Below are 20,323 nucleotides of genomic sequence, written 5' to 3'. Positions count from 1 at the left end.
GGCTCAAACAACAGCCGGTAAAGATTCATCAAGTCCGTTGATGGCTAGGCATTTGCTAAAAATGCCAGAAAAAACAAAAGAAAAACAGAAAGGAAAAGAATACACAAATCCAGAAGAAGTAAAGAAGATGATGAGACAATATTTCGAAGAATTCATGAAGAAAGAGAGAGAGAGAGAGATGACCTTAGCTACGCCATAGGACACTTGGTCTTCTCTCACATGTCTTAAAGAAGGGGCTATGTAGTAATTGGTGCCAATAGTTAACTTGGTTGCTTCTAAAGCTTCTTGGAGATTATTAAAACCTTTGTAAATGGGTCTTTTGAAATTTTGGATGTTTTCTACGACTTCTGTCCAGGAATGGAAGACACCTGGAGTGTGACCTTGAAAGACTACATAAAAATTAAAACTTTTCTTTTTCTGAGTAAATATTCTGAAAGCCCATTGAGACTGGCTAGAAAATATTTCTGGTCTTTTGGAATTCTCTGATAAGAAAGCCATAGATTGTCTAACAAACATTGTTCTTCTTTTGTAACAGAAATATTTGGTAAAGTCTTAAAAGTAATATTAGATTTTGGGAAAACTACTAATTTCTGATTACCAAAACTAAGAAATTCTTATCCATAATTGTTAAATCTGGAAGAAGAAGGTCTGGAAGAACCTTGGTCTGGAAAATCCATTTGTTCAATCAATAATAAGTTTTGAGTCAAAAAACCTTCTACTAAGAGTATCTGCAAGACTATTGTTTTTTCCCTTAATATGTTCAAATTCAATTTTATATCCATTACCAGTAATAATATCTACGAGATTTAACCATCTTCTTCTGCTTATTTTATTTTCTTTACTTCTTTGGAAATATTTTACTATTGCTTCGCAGTCTGTTCTTAATGTACATTCTTGTTTGTTAATGATGAATAATCTAAATGATTCTAAGGAATAAATTACTGCTAGTATTTTAGAATCTATGCTACTCATGTTCCCTTTTTCTTTAAATTTTCCACTAGCATAGCTACAGATTTTTTCTTGTTCCTTTTCACTATACTTGTGGGGTTTGGCTATAAGGACTCCTCCCCATCCGAGGTTACTTCCATCTGTTTCTATGATGAGATAATCAGAATCTAAAGGCATTTATAATTTTGATAGTGTTTTATTTTTTTCTTAAACCTTTTTAACTAAATTCTTGTCTTCTTGATTAAAAAACTTTTGGCCAGTAGGAGAGGTTTTTCCATATAATGGGCCAATGATTTTTCTTGTCTTTTATAAAAGGTTTGGCATAATTAACTAACCCCAAAAATCTTTGGAGTTGTTTTGTGTCAGATAGGTCATTTGGCATTTCTAGTATTTTCTAGAGAGAGAGAGAGAGAGAGAGGTTTGGCTATAAGAACTCCACCCCATCCGAGATTACTACCATCTATTTCAATGATTAGATAATCAGAATCTAAAGGCATTTGTAGTTTTGATAGTGTCTGGATTTTTTCTTTAACTTTTTTAACCAAATTTTTATCTTCTTGGTTAAAGAATTTTTGCCCTGTTGGAGAAGTTTTTCCATACAAAGGGCCAATAATTTTTTCTATATCTTCAATAAAAGGTCTGGCATAATTGACCAATCCTAAAAATCTTTGGAGTTGTTTTGTATCTGATAAATCGTCTGGCATTTCTAATATCTTCTTAGAAATATGTTCTTGTAATTCTATCTGACCTTGTCTTATATTTACTCCTAAAAAGTTTATATATTCTTTAAATAATTCAATTTTTGTTTTGCTAATAATGATTCCTTCCGGCATTAAAGTGGCTAATACTAATTGTAAATGACCTATATGTTCTTCAATGGTTTTGCTAAACACTAAGATGTCATGTATGTAGACTAGAACAAATGTATCATATTTCTTGAATATATTATCCATTTTTCTTTGAAAAATGCAAGGTGCATTTTTTAACCCAAAAGGCATGACTAACCATTCAAAATGTCCTTCTGGACATGTGAATGTTGTCCATTCTATACTATCTGGATGATTTTTACCTGCCAAAATCCTGATTTGCAATCAAACTTACTAAATATCCTTTTATCTTGAATCCTATTAATTAGCTGAGACTTATCTGGTATGTTATAACTATCTGTAACAGTATTATCATTTAGCCTTTTGTAATTAATAACCATTCTAGATTTTCCTCTTTTTTGTTCACTATGTTTTCTAACTATAAAGGCTGCTGATCTATGGGGACTTATGGATTTTCTAATAATGCCTAGGTTTAATAATTCCGTGATGTGAAGTTTAAAGTCTTCCTTGTCTAGGTTAGTGGCTTCTATGTTGGCTGTTTTAACTATGTAATTGGGATTTAATAATTCTAGCCTACACTGTATGTGATTGTTTTCCCAATATTTTAGGGGGTTTTCTCCGAAATATTCTAATTGGTCTAGTTTATCTATAATCTATTGTAAGTGTTGTTTATCTTTATGATGAACATTAATTATTTCTAAATAAAGCTTTTCTGTGTCTAAAAAGGTATAATCTAGGTCTATCATACGTTCTATCCAATCATCAAAATCTTCATCTTCTCCCATTATTTCTTCTGGATAATTTTGAGGACTTGGTAATGGTTGGATGTAAGGTTCTGTTTGGACGAAAACTTGAACTAAGCCTGTATGTACTACTGCTTCAGGCAAAGTCTGGGAGTGTTGGATAGGAACTTCTGTTAGGGCTTCATCTATTTCTTCATAGCATAACAATTTATTATCTAATTTGACTATGGAGTTGTCTATTTGTTGTTCAAGGGCAAGAATTGTAGAATTATTGGGTTGTTTACAGCTTCCTGGAACTTTACAGGGACAAGATGTTGATTCTGATACCAATTTAAAGGGGGTACTAATTTAATTTAATCTAGTCTGGAGTATTTAAAGGTGAATTATTACGAGATTTTATTATTACTTGCCTTCTAGGTATAAATATTTGCCTAGGGGTTTCTACTACTCTTCTGTAGGAATAAAGGATAATATAAGACAGATAATACTAAATATGAAAAGATTACAAATAACTATTCTACCTATAATATTAGCAATTAAAAATATGTAAGAACTAAAAGGTTTTCTAATTGTTCTGGTAGGAAAACAAAGTAATTAAATAATTCAATCACTAATATAAATAAAAACAGGATACTAGTATAAGTTCCTATATTTTAAATCTTCTACCGTAATATATGGAGTTGTAAAAAAGAGCTAGATATATATATATAGTATATAGGTAATATGCGTAAGATTATTCTAAAAAATTGTCTTAATATTTTATTAACTAACCAAATAAACATAAAAGTATAGCGGCGTTGTGGCTTCCGGGAGCAACGCTTAGCTCCGAAGAGGCAGAGGCGTTTGTCAGGGCTTAGCCCTCACCCAGCAGTTTCCAGCCTAATATACCTTTATGTATAAACACAAAAACAAACACCAAGCCACACAATCTATAAAAATTAGCAGACAATAAAAGCAGTGAGGATTAAACAGATAAGTTAGAAAAAGCACAAGCATGGAGATGATTACGGAAAATAAGTAAGAAGTGTAATTCCTTCAGGTATGGGAAACCCAAGACACAGAGAGGTGTGCAATTTCCTAGCATTAAGGTTCTGCCACGGGCTCCAACATTTAGTCCCAAGAAAACAAAGCCTTGAAACCTCCTTGGGTATAAACGGGCAGAAACAAGGGACGCATGGACCGTGAAGCATCAAAGGAAATACCGCAATGCTTTTACTCTGTGCTTGGGATTAACCCCGGGTTAGAGGAGGAAGGTACACTAAACAGACAGAGATATTCTTTGATTAAATATATTTGGGTTTGAGGATCTTCCTCTTGATCAATGTTCTTAAGCACAAGTTGTTGTTCATTCGTAAGAACATTAATCTGATGCATTTGTGCCATAGATTGTAGATGAAAACAGCTACAATCTTGGTCTTCTTCTGATTGGCTGGATAAGGCATACTCAATATCATCCCTAGAATCAGAGTTTAAGAGAATTTTGGCCAATTGAATTCTTAATCCTTCATCAATCTGAAGTTGGTTAAGTTTCTCTTTAGTTTTGCATCTATTTGAATAGTGGCCTAATTTACCACATTTCTAATAGACAATTTTCTTTTTGTCTGGAGGATTTCTTCTAGGAGGTGGTCTCTGACGAGGAGGAGGTCTCCTAGATTCATGACGAGTCTTTTGATGAGACTGTCTTTTTGGATATCTCCTACTCTGGTGTGAATAGGGTTCATGTCTCTTAGAGTGAGAGACTTTACCTTTTCCCTTCCTTTGATTGGAAGGTGATGGACCTGTGTCACAAGCAAATTGTTCACAAAATTCACCAAGCTCACGCTTTACAGTAGAATTTTGTTTCTTAAGCTGAGCTTGAAGCTTTAAATCATTACATAAGGTCAGCCCTTCTTGGATGATATCACTGGTAAGGAGACCATATGTATATTGATGGTAGTTTATAATTCCTACCTCATTACCTAACCTTTTTCTTACCTTGCTGGCAAAAAGAGTTGGTAAACCATCAATAAATTTTGCTTTCCAATATTCATTATTGGCATTTGGTCTTTGCATAACCTTAGTGAGGAAAACATCTTTATACCAGCGAAACTGGCTAAGTGTTCGACACCTATGATTTTGTAAAACCTCTCTTCCCTTATCTGATTGGGAAGTCGGATTTCCAATGAAATGATAAACAATACAGGAAATCAAGGTATAAACTGCATCGTCCTCACCTAGGTAGGCTTGGCCAGATTCTGTTTTGATAACCTTCTTTGAATTATAAATTTCCTGATGTTGTTTAGGGGTGAGGATATTATCCCACCAACCTTTGAGAGTTCCAAAAAACCCTGCAATAAGCATTTGTGCAAGTCCGTGATCGAATTCTTATGTTGCCGACAGATTGTACAATACATAAGCATTTGGTGACAATGTTCCAGTATCTGATATTCAGATAATCCATCTATATTCCATTCATAAATGGATTTGCCATCATAAGATTTTTTATCTAAATAAATATTCTCTTCATACAATAGGTCTTGAGGTGTAGGCCTATGGTAATAGAGTTTGTTAGGTAGATCCCATTTTTGAGTAGACGTTTTCTCATAATCGAATTTTTGGATACTTGGATCTTGTATCATGTCTTGAAGAATTTCATCAGTCTAATTGACATTGGTTAAACCTAAATCTTTGAGATTAGAGTTTTGACCAATATCAGAATCAGAATATGCTGAAGGAGTTAAATCCACAGAATTTTGAGATGAAAAATCTTCATTTAGATCTTCGTGAGATTCTAATGTTTGAATACTTTTCAGAATCTTTGCAGCTTTTGCTTCTTTGGCTTGTTTTAGTTGATCTTCAGAAAGATTCAATCTTCCAAGCCGAGATAATAATTCATCAACAACTTCAGAATTATTATCCCATTTAAAGTTCCTAATATGAACGGGTGGTTTGATGAGCGATTTATTGTTCATCAACAAAGGCAATTTTCGAGAAGATAAGTCATAAGGATTTTGACAATATTTCTCTGGATTTTACCTTTATCCAACAAATCTTCAATATGAATTAGCTGTTGGCCAATTGTTTTGAGATTTAAATTGGTAAAATTGTTTTGTCTCCTGATTTGACCCATAGGATTAAGAGTAGAGAGAGAGAGAGAGATGCTCGTGCTTGTCAGACAACCAGATGATTATTGTCGGAGAGTAGACAGTTAATGACCCTATGTGCTGTCTTTCCAAACCATGAGGTCAACAACCTGTCCTAAGAATGTATCTGTTCTCAAGGTGGTTAAGCAGGTTTCTTGCCTCATCCATCCCAGTGTTGGTCAAAGCACGCCTTTGATTAAGGTCTCAAGGACAAAATGTACCACTGTGATGAAGGGAATTTTGGACCTTAATTTGAGTGTGTTTGGCATATGCATGTAGACCTCTGACCCAGGATCAAGCAAACATCTGGTGAAGTTATCTTTCTGGACATCAATTCGTAATCCACTAAAAAAACTGAGTGAGCTTGCAGATGGATTTCATAGCACTAAATGCAGAGTGAGGGAGGGAATGTGGAGGAAATCATGAGATTGTTCAAGCATTGTGGCCTCTGCTTCATGGTTTGAGGCTGTCTAGAGATTGCTTTTTCATCTTGCTTAGACTTGAAGGAGCCTCTTCAAATGTCACCTAGTTGGCTTAGGCTAGATCCCTCCATTTTGGAAGCTCTCACATATGTTTAAGGAGATCGATGACAAGTTTTTTTAAAAAAAAAGTTCTCTTGTTGTTTCTTGGGTATGCACCCCTTGCATAGCAATTCTCCATGATATTTCTTTCGTTGGGAGTGGCTACAGCAGTCAATCCTATCATGGGTTATTGCATTCCCCTCATATAGATGGACTGGCGATGATGGGCTCCTTGCAGTCATCTAATGTTTTTAGTAGCCAGCTCATGTATCTATTTCTCTACTATCTAAAATAAAAATGACAGAGAGAAGGAAAAGGAAGTGTTGTGCAGTGATGGGGAAGATGCAGTCATTAGATTTTGTTGGTTCTCTTATAAATGTTTCTTGGGAAGGGGCTTAGAAGCTCGGTTTGTGCACCAATTGGTGTATTGGTCTTTGTTTCACCCTTATGATGTTATTTGTGGCTGTGATTTGGAGCTTGGATGCAGGTGGTATGAAGCTGAAAGCTGCTTAGCCTTTGCATGCATCCGCTCTTTGCCCTTGATTTCTCATGGTGGAAGACATAAAGGCAGATTATGTTGTTGTTTTTTCTATTGAATTTCTTTAATATTACATAAAAATTTTATGGGAGAGGAAGGGAGGAGGGGAAATTAACAGATTAGTGTCTGGAGTGCCAAAAAATGTAAAAAAGGGCTTGTCGTCTTTGCTGCCTGCCACAATGGCAATGACGCTCTGTGCTTTCATGGACATTTTGATTGTGTTGTCACTACCTTCTCCATTGATTACATGAAAATTTTGCGTTATCTTTATTCTTAAATAAAACATATATGAGTAAGCTGATTGGTAATGAGAGCTAGATTACCCTCAAACTGGTTTGTTTGACTGTTTTATTAATTGAAAGAGGGTGAAGCTTTATTCTGATATTACATGTATGACTCAACACAAGTATATGACTCATAATGGGCAAGGATAAGCTATAGTCCACTACTTTCTATATTTTGACAGTTTCATGGGTAGCTTAATCTAAGTTCATTTTTGAAAACATAATTGATGTTTCAGATTCCGGATGCTTAGCCGTTCATATGCCTTTCGATGCATACTAAGATTGAGAACATCCTCTGATTTCCAGCCAGGACGCTCGGTATGGTCTTGGAGATCTTCAAAAACATTTAAGTTTTGCTTCTGATTCATATCTAAATAAGAGCTGCTCTTATGTGGTCTGATTTACTTTTTTCTTCTATAGTATGGTCATTTCTTTGCAGATCCTCAGTATGAGAACGTTCAGCACATTATATGTTGCGACTCTTATGCCACTTATAGTTATGACTTTGATTTTTCTAATTCTGTGGGATTCTCGAGGTATTCAGATCCTGTTTTGATGTCATATACTGAGAAGGATGGGTCTTTATTTTAGAAATATGAAACAATATGTCTTAAATCATGTACAGACACACAGAGCCTCCTGTGATACAAATTGCTTTCCAGTATACTGTCATTGTGCCACCTGAGGAATCTTCAGTTTCAGGATCAAGTGTTGAAAACAAGTACATATAACTAGCTGCCATGTGCTAGGAAGTCCTTGTCTTTTCATTTGTGGTCATTCTGTGTTTTAATCGACTTCTAAAATTTATAATTGCTCTTACCTACAGTTAAAGTTGTGTAAACATCAAAGTTTTTTTAACCCAGAATCATATGTATTTTAGGTTACTTGTACTATGTCATCACAAGGATTTCTCTGGTTTTTCATATTATATTGTAATTAGTATTATAGAAGCAGTGTATGGATATCAGAACTTGGTCTAATATTAGAGTTTCTTGGGAAGAGGAGTAATAAGTTGTTCTCTATCTCTCTTTTTTCTTTTTTTTTTGTAAAAGCGAGATAGTAATTTATTAGTAGAGAGAGGTACAAGATGTTATAAGCAAACTTAAAAAGCATACAACTGAATAGTTATTAGAGGACATTAAAGAAAACAAATACAATCACACAACCAATCTATTACAATGTTAAGCAATGGGAAGGGAATCTCCCACAATGAGTTGTTGTTCCAAGAAATCAGTTAGATGATTCACATCCCCATAGAGTGGCATCCAGCTCTTCCATCAAATGCCTATAAAGGTCGACAATATTCTAAAAAATCAAAATTAAGCATCAAGGTGAGGACTTCCCTGAACATCCTGCTTGAAACAACAGCCAAATCACCTCAATGATGGCAGGATTAGAAAAAAGAGTTGGTAAACACTCTTAAGGCCTATGAGGAGGATCAAAAACTCTACCTCAATGGGTCACACTGCATCCACCAGCTAGGCTAGGATTGCTCTGAGATCAAAATTGTGCTTTTACCACCTGTTCTATGGTGGTGTCTACTCCTTGATTGTCTCCATTCTAGCAGTCAAATGTGAGGCAATCAGCTTTCTGTTTCTCTCTGAATGGATCCAAGGAGATGAAATGGTCAAGAATTTCACTGGACCAAAATTTTATGTAGTTCTAAATCTTAGTTGATTAGTCAATCTGGGAGGTCCACTCCTCAACCTGTAGACCTTACTGTTTTCAAGCCTAAACTTATCGGGACTTATTCTTCTCTCTCTGACCGGACCTAACATCTTATACTGAGATGAAGACTATCTTGGCAACTAATTCAACTCTAGCCCTCATAGAGCAATAAACAACACTGTTATGCTGGAAATTTGCTGCCATTTTCATCATTACTTTGTTTCTCTTATTCATTCAAACCTTTTTTTAGGGGATTGTTTGAATTTCTTCAAGCATCTTCTAGGGGGTTTTGTTGGCAAAGAAATGAGTTTTTCCAGCCTCAACCAGCAGTTGCAGCATTTGATAATTACTCTTTGCTTTGGTCAATGCTCTTGTTAAAGTCACGGAAAAGATTTTGGTCATTGTTATTGTAAAATAATCAGATATGAGAAAGATGAAGTTTTGGAGTGAAGAATAGTTAATTCTGGGAAGTCTCACTTTGCGTCAACATTGATCAACCCCTATATAAAGATGTCATCGAGTTGATGTGTAGAGCAAACATACCATGTTATAATCTTGCCACTCATAATTGCATCGTGAATGAAATGACAATTTGCTTCAATGTATTTAGTTCTCTCATGAAATATTGGATTGTTAACAATAAAACTAACAGCCTGATTGTCACAAAATATTGCCATAAGTTTTCAATTGTGAACCCAAACTCTATTGCTAAAGACTTAATCCACATTATTTCACAAGCTGCATACGCTTGACCTTGCTCGTATAGTTTGTTTTGGTACTTTTTCTAGGTCACAAGGTTACTGCTCATAAATGTGCAATAAGCACTTACTGAGGTTCTACTAATTTTAGACTTTACATTGTCAATATTTTAAAAACCTGATTATTTCTAGATTATGGTGTGGTTTATAAAACAATCTATGTCCACATTTTAAATACCTTAATATCTGTTTCACAACTTCAACTCCTCAGGTTTTCCATAAACTGACTGACAACACCATCAACATAGGAAATATTAGGTTGAGTCTTAAATCAGCTTACCAACAAGTCTTGTAGTATTGGGTCTTATCTTTAGGTATTGGAGTCTGACATTATCAACATAGGAAATGTTAGGTTGAATCATTGGATCGTTATTCAGTTTGCTAACAAGTTGTCTATACTGGGTTTTATCTTTGAATCATTGGATCGTTATTCAGTTTGCTAACAATATTTTGTGGAATTGGATTCTTTTGACTGATGATTGATAGGTACTAGTATTTAATTACTCGAGGAAAAAATATTTTGAAACTGTTTTTTTTTTTTTTTAATTCAAAGATGTTTGTTGGTAACTACTCCGTGAAAAACTTTCTCATATATTGTTCCACTCATAAAGAGGAGTGTTTTGGACTTTTTCATTGTTGAAATGTGGTTGTAATGCCTTCCCCTAACTGTCAACATTCTTCTCACTGCATTTTTTATGGCATAACAATGTACTTTCTTTAGGTCCAGATACTCCCTTAAGCGGCACTTAAGGATAAGGACATTTCAATATGCTACAGCTGCAAATATGAATGAACTTTACGACAGCGTTGATCCTGAAGTTGTGTTGTCAATCCTTGTTCATAAGGTTGTTTCGTATCAAATTTTTTTTGCTATATTTTGTTATTAGATTTCATTTGTTTCTTAGTGTAGAACAAGCTAGTTTTATTGAGATTTTGGAATATCTTGGTTGAGTAAGACACTTCTATATTTGAAAGGCCTGATATGCATCACCATTCTGAATGGCTTGTTTGAGCAGTGGCGGGAAATTTGGTTTAAGGCAACAATCTATACCTGAAGCTCATCTAAACGTTTTGGGTCCAAAACAATTAGTGTTGTTGGATTAAAAAATTGGACCATGGGCTATGGATGTACTAGAGTAAAGTAAACTCTTAAAATGGTAGGTTGAACTCAAGTACACATGAGCATTATCTAGGTAAAAGGGGTGTTACATCTTTTAGGTAAGCTAGAGATTGATGCATTAGTGCCTTTTCCGTGTGATACATTCTATAAATTGTCACTGTTGATGAGTGTGTGTGTGTAGATATATATATTTGGTTTTGTTTTCTTGTTAGCATTTTTTTGTTTTGTATGCATTTAATAATATGGAATTGACCATTTCAGAAAAAAAAAAGGGAATTTGTCAAATGCTTAGCTATCTGCAGTATTTTTTTGACTTGATTGTGGTAATATGGTTTGTGAACATGATTTCTCTGCCATTGATGTTGAATCATAAATTTCTTGTGCCAAATATGCTTTCTGGTTTACTATACTTCTTAAAGTTCCATCACATGTGGAGAAGGGAAAAAGAAGGAAAATTGTTGTGTTTTCGAGTCAATTAAACTAGTCAAAAACATTAAGGTCAGTCCTGACTGGAGACTTGAGTACCACAATCTACTTTATATTGATCCTTCTTGCTCATTTGCCCTTGTTTGCCACAAATTTTCAGGTAATTTCAGCTTCTTTGGAGCAAGGAATTAGGGAGGGTAGGATTTTACTTCAGGATTGGCTTGTTATTCTCACCGCACAGTATAATGAAGCCTATAAACTTGTTCAACATGGAAATGAATCTTTACTTTCTCGCGTTGATGTGGCATTTTCTCAGTGCCTTCAGCTGCAGCCTCTGCCTCGACTTGTGTTTGCTCTGCTTAGAAGCCCACTTCTCCACGTGCATGAAGGTGTTCATCCCGATTATCTCATATATCTTCAATGCCTGTTCAGGTACTTACTGGATATATTTGACTGTTTCTATGATTTTTTCTTCCACTCGAAGTTAAACAAAATTTGGCTTGACAATTTTGTTAACTGAATGTGTTGATGCAGTGCACTAGAGCCAGGTTCCCTTCACCGAGCTATATATCCAGTATTGACATCATATGCCACTCTTGACAAACAAGCATATCCACGTCACTCATTGAGTCGTGCAGCACTAATAACAAGTGGAAGTCCAATCTTCTTTCTCGATGCTTTCACAAACTTAATTGTATATTATTCCTCAACGGCAGATCCGGCACTCCCCTTTCCTCCTCCACAAGACTGTAAGTTATTTCCTTTTTGGTTCTTCAAATACTAATGCTAGGAGGAAGGCATAAAATTTGGGTTTACATTCCTCGTTTTGGAATTTGATTCCTACCTGTAGCCTGTAGTTAGGATTTAAAAAATACTTTAGTTGTTAAGTTTGATTGTGAGCTCATAAATATTTAACTAAGTTATTCCAACTGCACTGTCACAAGAAATGTGTTTCCTTTTTGTGGTTCATCAAGTAATCATACCAAGAGAAGGCCCTAAAATTTAAACATAAGATTTGGGGGTTAGAATCCAGTCATTCTGTTTGTCAAGTCCCGTAAGGATGTTGTGTGAAATGTTATGCACGCAATAACATTATTATTTTAGTTTTTTCTTTAATTTACTTTATTTTATTTCAGTTTTAGGTCACAAGGGGTATTTTTGGAATTATTTATTAATAGGGATATTTTTGAAATATTTTATTCATTGGGATATTTTTTTAATATGTTATTAAACCCTAACAGGGTGAACCCTATTTAAGGGTAAGAGTAATGAGAAAAAGGGAGATTGAAGTATTAAGAATTAGGTTAAATCTAGCGAAAAGAGGCTTAGAGTTCTCCTCAACGAGCTCTAGGGTATCAAGCTTCCCTTTGGCTTGATCTTCGTTTTTGTCTTCCCCATGTCTTCCTACTACCCCTACGGTAATGCTTGGAAGACCCGTAACCCATGGCAGATTGCAGATCCTCCCAAAGAATCCTTGTGTCAGATCCGGGACCATAACAACTGGTATCAGAGCGGGAACACAATGGGTTATTCTATATCCCAAGAAATATGGATGACTATGGGTAAGGAATTGGAAGAAATACGAGTACGGTTAGATGCTTCCATTAAAATTTATGCAAGTGAAGAACTCGTTGCTGCAGCAAAAATGGTCACACGACCTCAAATATCCGACCATGAAATATGCGCAAAAGAGGTAGTAGAAACTATCTCGGACGGGCAGAACGGCCAACCAGAAAATTCGAAGATTTTATCTTCTTTACCGGCCGACGTCCCTGTAGAAGAGGCAGACGCCAAGAAGGGCCCTGGAAAACAAAAATCGGAGGGGTATGCGACCACAAACCCGTCGGTAAGGGTTGATTTGGGTTCATCCTCAACAAACCCCTCCTCACGGCCAGCAGAAGAGATTCGTCCGACAAGGAGGCGTTTTCGAGAGCCCTTGGTCGTGGAAAATAACCAAGAGGCAAAGCCCCAAAGGGCTGCCCTTTGCCACCGGACACGGAGGAGGCTCCGTCGGACACAACTCCGGTGGGATTGGATTTCTGACCAACACATCCCACTCGCAATCTACTTCTCGACAGACCAGCGCAAACCCAAAATCCAATTTAGGGGGGGGGGGGGGGGGGGGGGGGGGGGATAAGCATCTCGACAAATTTTTTTTGAAGGAACTTTGTTTTTATGTTGATGCGCACAATACTTGTGTGTATGGTCATTGCCCAATTGAAATTGTGGGGCTGTTTATTCTTTCTGTTGATGAGACCACCACCAGGGTGGAGTTCCCATATCGGTTTGTGCTTACTGGGATGCTCCTGCATGATAAGCAAGGTGAATTAGAGACTGCAGATGTTGCTATTCTAGACATTGAGGGTGTGGTTGGGTATGTGTCTCAGAAATTGGAATCGAGTTTTCCCTCTTCTTTTCAATTGTGGTCCCTGACTAATTTGCCTGCTGGAATTCGTTGGACAGATTTGAATGAGGTTGATTTTAGGATCAAAGCAGTTTTCACAATTTTGTTTGTGGATTGCATAGTATTGCTTCCCTTTTCTTATTATCTGGACCAGGTTGCTTCATTAGGCAGTGGTATTATAACACGTCCTCTATTTGTTTTGCAATCTGTGGGGAAGAAAGGGAAGATGTATGAGGCATTGCAGCTGTTTGATGAATTGCCCAAGAAAAATGTTGTGTACTGGTATGCAATGAATCGGGCACACTGTTTTCATGGGGGTCTTGCAGATGGTCTTATTTTAGTTTCAGAAATGGTGGGACTAGGTTCCAGCACCAAACCCGGTGCCAAGCCAGCTTCAAAAAATGAAAGGTTGACGGCTGAAGTTACACTACTACTCCAAAAGAAATTACAAGTTTCAGACAAAGTCAAACAAGATCCGCCTCTTAGATTATCTCGAATCACGAACCAACGGCAAGGTGCTAAATTTATTTCTTTTGATCCTCCAAAGGGTGAATGGAGATTTTTTGTTTGCCATTTCAGTAGATTTGGACTGCATGACGAGCAGGTTGAGGTTGATACTATCATGGATGATACTCTGGTTCAGGAGCCACAGGGAACCACTGGGGTGGAAGAATTGGACGTTGATGATGAACCTCATGGGTCTTTTGCTTCTTCTTCTATGTATTTGTTGCACCAGGTCATGGGGTGGGAGTTGATCCAGGTTCTGTTTTCAGCATGGGAAATCAGTAGCCAATCTTAACCACAGCATGTAGATGCCGATGTGGATGAGGGGAGGGATATGATTGATGATGTCAAGCATGGTCCAAGGGACTTGCATCCTGAGGCCTACCCTCTTGTTCGCAGAGCTGAGTTCATTTATTGGGTGCAGGAGAGTGTTTGCCACCGTGTGCAAGAGGAGTATCGAGGGAAGTTTGAGAAAGGTGCTGTACTGGAGGTTATTTGTGCTAGTTTTGCCGCCGCGTGGTTCTTCCAGAAATCGTTTTGTGCTGCTGCTGCGGTTCTGCAGCCACCAGTGCTCCCACCAGTGGCACTGCTGCAACCAGTGCTGTTTATTCATAAAGTAGTTGCAGCAGTGACATATGGCGCTCGCGCTGATGAGGCCAAGATGTTTCTGCTCTCTCCCTTTCCTGCTGCAATTGCAGTGATGATATGGGCACCCCAGCAGCAACCACACACTGCAACATATTATGCAGCTCTGTATGGTGTACAGAAACAGGTCCATGGTTTGGACATGGCATTGGATAAGAAATTGAGTGCTTCAGGCACACCTGTCCTGCAAAGTGGCCTGCGAGTGTACATGGCTATGCCTTTTAGCACTGTGAATTGTGCTATTGGCACAATGCGAAGTCATGACGTGCCGGAAAGTTACCACAGGTATCGGCTACCTAAAGATACCATCCAGGTGCAGCTGACAGGACGTGCTGGAAATTCTGTTGGAATTTCCATGACTCAGTTGCTTGTTGTAATTTCTATTGGAATTTCTGGAGTGTCATGGAGGGAACCGCATGCCATTGATAATGGGATCAACGCAGTTGTTCCTTTTCTGTTTGGGAAAGAGCTTAATTATCACCGAGGGATTATGTGGGCTCCAAGGGGCATGTTGGTGGAGATTATGAAGCATTTACCTCAACATCCAAATGTAGCGTGTTTGAGGGATACTTATGAGGATGATACTGCCGTGCATCTTGTGCTGGAATTGTGTGCAGTAGGTAACTTGTTTGATCGTATGGTTGCTCGGGGACATTTTATAGAAAGGAGTGCTGCTGGGCGTACCAGAACCGTTGTGGCAGTAGTGCAGATGTGTCCTACGTATGAGATCATGCACCGAGATCTCAAGCCTGAGAACTTCTACTGCTGGGTCTGCCGCTATTCCAATTAGCAGTGGAATCGTGTTAGATTTCTTGTGGTATGAACCTTCTAGTGAGAGAATCGACGATATGGCAGTAGTGCAAAGGGCAAGGGATTTTCATCTCGGCGGGTTTCTGGAACCAAACAGATCTGGTCACTACCCCAGCTCAATGGAACTAATGGTAGGAGAGCGGCTCCAACAACTCTGCTGGGTGAAATCAGATTGGAATAAAGATGAAAGAATGGCAGGTGCTTGGGTGCACACTTCTGGAAAATGGAGTGGTAATCCCACTGACAAAGGCATCCAAACCTCTGCAGACTACGGAATTTTTGCTCTCTCTTCACAGTTTCCTCAGCTCTCTACCAAAGACTGGACTTTCAATTTTCTGTTAAACATGAGCAGTAGCTTGATTCTGTCCCCATGAAGAGGAGCACCCTCCAACAACTCAGGCAGGATATGACGTTGGCTTCACTACTTATTGATCAAATTACCTACCTTGATGATTGGGCTGTACGGGATAGAGAGCATTCACTGTCTTTGGCTGGGGCTACTGCAGCATTGGTAGCATGTCCTCTCCACCTTCCTGTCACGGATGGGGCGAGGGCAGATGTACAACTGGTGAAGGATTCAATTAGTTCAGTTGTTCATGTTGTGCTAGCCATGGGTTCTTCAATGTATCATTTACTGTCAAGGGCAGAGGAGCTGAATTTTCTGGTGTCAACACTTGCTACCGTAGCAGCACTAGAGAGTGTCCTGCTTGACGCATGTGGAGACCTATTAGCTTCAATAGTAGCAATCCCTGTAAAGGAAAGTAGCCTCAGAACTCACCTTATACAACTCCAAACAAGCACTGCTTCATGGGCTCTATCTATCTCAGCCATCAAATATTTGTTTACCGGCCAGCGAAATGTAGAATGTCCACGCAAAAAAAAATCCTAGAAAGCTTGCTCCAGTTTTTGGGCGTCCAGAGAGCGCAAATGGCTGTGGTAGATGCTACTCGGGCACCGATGAAGACGTCGACATATAGACACTACTTTCGAGCTTGAGGACAAGCTCGTCTTCCAAGAGGTATTTTAGTGTTTTCTTTAATTTACTTTATTTTATTTCAATTTTAGGTCACAAGGGGTATTTTTGGAATTATTTATTAGTAGGGATATTTTTGGAATATTTTATTCATAGGGATATTTTTGTAATATTTTATTAAACCCTAACAGGGTGAACCCTATTTAAGGGTAAGAGTAATGAGAAAAAAGGAGATTGAAGTATTAAGAATTAGGTTAAATCTAGCGTAAAGAGGCTTAGAGTTCTCCTCAACAAGCTCTAGGGTATCAAGCTTCCCTTTTGCTTGATCTTCGTTTTCGTCTTCCCCATGTCTTCTTACTACCCCTACAGTAATGCTTGGAAGACCCGTAACCCGTGGCAGATTGCAGATCCTCCCAAAGAATCCTTGTGTCAGATCCGGGACCATAACAGACATCCTTGTGCAGAAACAGATCGATATGTGATCTTAACTGGGGTCATATTCTTGCAATCACGTGTTAAATAGATTATGTTTGTTGAGTCTAATGGTGGGTTTGGAAATATTTAGCTCAAATGCTGCAGGGTTATAGGAAAGTAATCCTGACATGATGGGGCCACCGAGTGGAAATCAAGGATCATCTGATTGCTCATTTTTCTTGGATTATATGCATAATCTTTTTGGAATGACCAGCCAGATGGACCCTACTCTCTCCTTTGGGTTCTAGACCTTTTTTAGTTAACGATTTCAATAACAGTGTTTAGATTGTTTTGCTTCACCTACTAATACTAATGTTATTTGGTGCAGACCTCTTGCGAACAACAATTAACAAACTGAAACAAGACAGAAGTATCACTCCAAAGCTCACATTTATTCGAGGGGGACAGGACGATGCCACTGTGTTCACAACCTATCTCATAGAAGAGCAGGATGTTTATGGTAATGGTTTAACAAGTGTGGTAGGCTTTGTATCCTTCTTGGATGAAGTGACTCAGCGGGTGGCGGAGTATCTTGCATAAATGAGTTAGCTAGATAAATGTTCTTGCAGTACCAAATCATGCTTTGTGTCAAAACCCATGGAGCAGCCTTTGATATCGCATTGGTATTCTGCTTCCTCGTCTTTTAGTTTATGCTCTTTCCAGAGGCGGTAGTCAGAAGGGGCGATGAACGAGTCGTCCACCCCTGTAATCACTTTCGAGTAAAGAAAGAAATAGGTCCCTCATCTGTGTCCCTTAGAGTGAGCGACAGAGAACTAATTAGAATCGAGAATACTGAAACCGAAAAGTATTTCTTCCCTTTTTAGAAGCAACTCGTTCATTTTGACGGTTACTACGTCGAACTATGGGACTCATAAAATATGGCTGGACATGGTACTACTTTCTTTCTTTCTCCTAATTATTCAATCCTATGGTTCAATACTCTGCGAGCTGAAATGTCTTCATGTCTCTTCATTTGCAAGGGAAAAGGTCAGCCTAGTAAGAAGCTCAGGACTTCCACTAAGGTTTTATAATTTTGAAAACCCTTACTCTCGTTCTGTATTTGGTTGCTCTCCTATTCTTCCCCTGATTGTTTTTTCTTGGCAGGAGGATTATCGAATTGCTGTTGTTGATGATGATGTTGATTATGCCGAAGATTTTGATGAGGATCGTCGTGAAGGTATTACTTTTGTTCGTTTTTTCATTTTATTTTAGCTTTTTGTTTTTAGTTCACTTTAGGCGCTTGAATTGTGTTTATGGGTACGAATATGGATTATGAAGATGAAAGCGAACTGACGAAGAGGGATTTTTCTAAACTTGAATTAAAGCCTGATCATGCAAACCGCCCTTTATGGGCTTGCGCTGATGGCCGGATCTTTCTTGAGACATTCTCACCGTTGTATAAGCAAGCCTATGATTTCCTCATTGCAATTGCTGAGCCCATTTGCCGGTATTTAAGATGTCCTTCTATTTTCTTCTACTTAAAACTCTGTGTTGTTGCTCATTTTCATTTTGTTGGAAAAATGTTGTGCAGGCCAGAGTCTATGCATGAGTATAACTTGACGCCTCATTCCTTATATGCTGCTGTTTCTGGTGGGCTCGAGACTGAAACAATAATTACTGTTTTGAACAAGCTATCAAAGACTAAGCTCCCTAAAGAAATGATTGATTTCATTTATGCTTCAACTTCTAATTATGGGAAAGTAAAACTTGTACTGAAGAAGAACCGGTACTTTGTGCAGTCCCTTGTCCCAGTGGTGCGAATTTAGTCTCGTATTCTATCACAAGTGGTTTATTATTATTATTGATGTTGTTATTATCATTATTATTATTCAAATGGTGATGAGAGGAATTTGGAACTTATGCTTTACATGATACTTGCAGGTGCTGAAGACTTTGCTGAAGGACGAGGTTATATCTAAAGCGAGAATTTATTCCAATGAGGTAATTTATTTTGCTGTTATTTTCTTCATGCATGTCCACTATATTTTTCTGAGGTGTTATTCTGAGTTGTGCCTTTTTATATTTAGTCTTTTATCTTATCTTTTTGGCGACTGACAGAAAATTTACATAGGAGTTTCTATGGATTCATCTATATGCCTATTCTTTACATATTTTACTATTATTCAAAATGGTTGCATTTACCATTTAAATCATGAAGTTGTTTGCTTGTTACAGTGGAAGAAAATAACTTCTGCTCTTTTTCTTTTTCATAGAAGGGAAGTGGAGTTTGAACATCTCTTTTGAAAAAAAAAAACTGTGCTGTTAAATAATTTAATCATTTTTTGCCTGCATAGTGAATCAAAACTCATTTTGAATTGAAATTATGAAATCATCTCCAAAGCCACTATCACACTGCAGCATGGAGAGATTATTTGTCACTATGGCTAAACCTTCAGATAAATGGTTAAATTTCTATGATAGATCATGAGAACTCTGACACAATTCTGATGGTGATGCAAACTCTTGATCTACTGTTTAGGGTTCACAAGGAAGTGATGTATTTACAGTTAGCAAAGCTTTGAGTGAAATGGATGGTGGTGGTCATCAGGAGTTGGTTCACTGGTGCTGATGTGGCAGCAATAGCTGAAGAGAAAGAAACCCATTCTTTTGAAATAGATCCTACTCAGGTAGGGTGGTCTATGAATGATGATGTATATTTAAGTGATTAGTGTTTATAATTTTTTTGACCTAACTTAAACATTTACAGGTTGAAAGTGTCAAGCAAAGGTGCTTACCAAATGCATTAAATTATCCCATGTTGGAGGAGTATGACTTCAGAAATGATACAGTAAGCTTTATTTCTCACAAATGCTTGATGTTCTGCCAGTTTTGTTCCTTGTCGCACATCATGGGTATGCTGTTGACTTGATGTTGCTTACTGCAGGTCAACCCTGACTTAAACATGGAATTGAAGCCTTAGGCTCAGCCACGCCCATACCAGGAAAAGAGTCTCAGTAAAATGTTTGGAAATGGTGAGGCCTAAGGGTGGCTTCGAACCGAGCCGCTCGAGTTCGGCTCGGTTTCTGCTCAGTTCGAAACGTTATATTTCGAGCTCGAGCCGAGCTCGAACTCAAGGATGGGCTCGTTTACATTAACTCTTGCTTCGTTTCTCAGCAGTGCTTCTTCATTATTGGAAAGTCTTTTTGGATATCTGAACGGCACACTCTGTTTCTGTAAGCAAACTCAGCTCTATTTTTTTTTTTCCGATATTTCCAGCTGATAGTTCAAAGTACACTCGGGAAGAAATCATTGGAAGAAAACTGGTATGAATTTTATTTCATGATTTTGAGTGTTGATACTGTTTGATTTTTTGAAATGGTGAGTTCTTGATTTAAGGGTAGAATGTAAGAAGATCAATTTATACAGATTGTACAAGGTTGACCTATTTTATTCTCTTAATTTTTTTTTTTTTGCTTGAGTGTGCCATCAATTGCATTCTAGCTGGCTGAGAGCTAGGAAACTTCATACTGAGCTAACATTCAAGAAGGAAAGGAAGGGTGGGGGAGAAAAATCCCCCACCTTGTCATTTGTTATGTTTTTGTATATCTCAGAATGACT

General features: G+C 37.7%; 1 pseudogene; it reads left to right on the top strand.

Annotated features, from left to right (window-relative positions):
* LOC137938370 (protein transport protein SEC23 D-like) overlaps window positions 1-17,305 on the top strand; it is a 118,361-nt pseudogene extending 101,056 nt beyond the window's left edge.
* Window positions 17,306-20,323: the final 3,018 nt, after the last annotated feature.

Source organism: Aristolochia californica, unplaced genomic scaffold, assembly GCF_029961685.1.
Source record: "Aristolochia californica isolate CCGP_79_NKW_82.1479 unplaced genomic scaffold, dmAriCali1.0.hap1 SCAF_8, whole genome shotgun sequence".
NCBI classification, from domain to species: Eukaryota; Viridiplantae; Streptophyta; class Magnoliopsida; order Piperales; family Aristolochiaceae; genus Aristolochia; species Aristolochia californica.
Note: the sequence above shows the minus strand (reverse complement) of the source record. Positions and strands in the feature narration are given on the sequence as shown.